Source organism: Takifugu rubripes, chromosome 15 (assembly GCF_901000725.2).
Source record: "Takifugu rubripes chromosome 15, fTakRub1.2, whole genome shotgun sequence".
NCBI lineage: Eukaryota > Metazoa > Chordata > Actinopteri > Tetraodontiformes > Tetraodontidae > Takifugu > Takifugu rubripes.
Genome location: NC_042299.1, coordinates 15,884,500 through 15,886,364, shown reverse-complemented (window position 1 = coordinate 15,886,364; position 1,865 = coordinate 15,884,500). Strand labels below are relative to the sequence as shown.

General features: G+C 44.2%; 1 long non-coding RNA gene across 1 annotated transcript; it reads left to right on the top strand.

Moving 5' to 3' along the window:
- Positions 1–703: 703 nt before the first annotated feature.
- LOC115252786 (uncharacterized) lies at positions 704–1,089 on the top strand. The gene is made up of 2 exons (XR_003891108.1): positions 704–797; positions 993–1,089. It is a non-coding gene; the product is annotated as an uncharacterized lncRNA (long non-coding RNA).
- The last annotated feature ends 776 nt before the right edge of the window (positions 1,090–1,865 follow it).

Genomic DNA, 1,865 nt, shown 5'->3' with positions numbered 1-1,865 from the left:
GCCTCTAATATATAAACTGGTTGTGAGACGCTGGCGTTCCTGCTGCACACGCCAGCGGGAGATGAAGCAACGCTACGTGGAAGTAATTACCCTATGTTAATTTACAGTTAATGCATATTATTTGACTGCAGGAGGGATCGTGATTAGCAGGAAGACGGAGGTATAGAATGATAGTAAGATATGATTAAAACGTTAAATGAAGTCGCTCTTATCATCGGGCCTCCTGCTGTTGCTGTGTGGGATCTCTCAGTCCATTAAAACGATCAAGAAATGTTTCATACCAGGAGTTTCTGCTCCTAGAGCCACGGGATACGGACCTCTGTGGTCCCACAAGAGTCTCCTTGGCGATTGAATATGTCGGCCTTGCCCCCCCCCCACGACAGCAGCCCAAACTGCTGCTGAGCTCACGCTGTCATTAATCCACAGGTCCGGCTGAAGCGCCATCCATCATTTTACTTCCTGTATTCCACATTTCATCCGTATTACAAGCCCCTCCCCCACCAGGACCAGAGTCGGTAGTTTAAGATGTTTTTATTTTGTTAAAGAAAAAAGTCACTTTGTTCATGGATCTGTTGTTTAAAAAGGCTGGATGAGTGTAACAGCTTGACACATGAAATCTACCCTCTGTTTAACAACATTATGTCATTAATGATGATTGGCTGTGCGTAACTTGAGCTGAACCACTTGGAAAACATCTCTTCTTGTGCAGAAGACTGAAGACTTCCAGAGGATCTAATGTCCTCAATTAGATTTGCTCTCCATCCGGCCACAGCATCATTTAACTCCACACCAGTGAGGTAAGAACGCTTCGTATCCATTAAAATCCACAAAGGACTTAAATGTCTCATGAGTGCGGAAACTTTAGATGCCGTGAAACTTTCCAAGGAACGGGAGTTACATCATTGCTGCACGGCTGCCTACAATTCATTTGAAGATACTAGCTAAGCCAAGATGATGCTCACTGCTGCTGGATTTGATTTGTTTTCCTTTAGTAACGACTGAAACTGGATTTCAAGGATCTGTGTGGACACGACAGACCTGGTTGGGTAGTTCCACACATTTTCAGCCAATTAAAGGAACTTCAAACTGCTCCATTCGGCTCTGACTGGATCTCACTCTGAGAGGGCGAAACACACCCGCAGCACTCGGTTAGCAACCTTAGTATTGATTATTAGTCACTGAACAATACTCTGGTTACTAAGTGAAATAACTGGGAGCCACTCTTACGGGTCTGTTGCTGCGGTTCTGAGCCACAGTGGAACCGTTAACATCCAGAATGACAGCTTCTCAACCCTCAGGAGTCAGACATCACACCTCAACCATCAAAATGAGTCCTCAACATTTTTGCTGGAATCCCTCGGTCAATAACACCACAGAAAAACGTCACCTTCGACAGGTCCGTTCTTGAGAGGGCTGCAGGCTGTAGGGGTGAAGGGGTGTATTAGCCACCACCACGAGGCAGCGATGGCAAACACTGAGGAGTTATTTCAGATGCTAGCATGCTACCTGCTAAGGAACACAAGCCAGAAAGGAGATAAAATGTTTTCTTTGTTTTGTTTTAAGTATTTGCAGCACCGATGAATCAAAATAAGGCATCTAATCATTGAGTAACACTCATTAGTCATATTTCCATTCAAAACCAAAAATAGCTTGAATGAGAGAGGCAGACAGCAGATCTTTGGGATAATGAATAATGCTGTATGTTTTGGATGGCATCAGCTTCTCCTGTGGAGTCATGCAGGTGAGGTGACCTTTAAGCATCTTTATTAAAGGTCAACCAATTTCATCGTTAGACTGATGCTAGTCAGTGTTTTGCTGCGAGTTTATGGAGGAAACATTCTGATGCTAATGGAAACTCAGCCAGT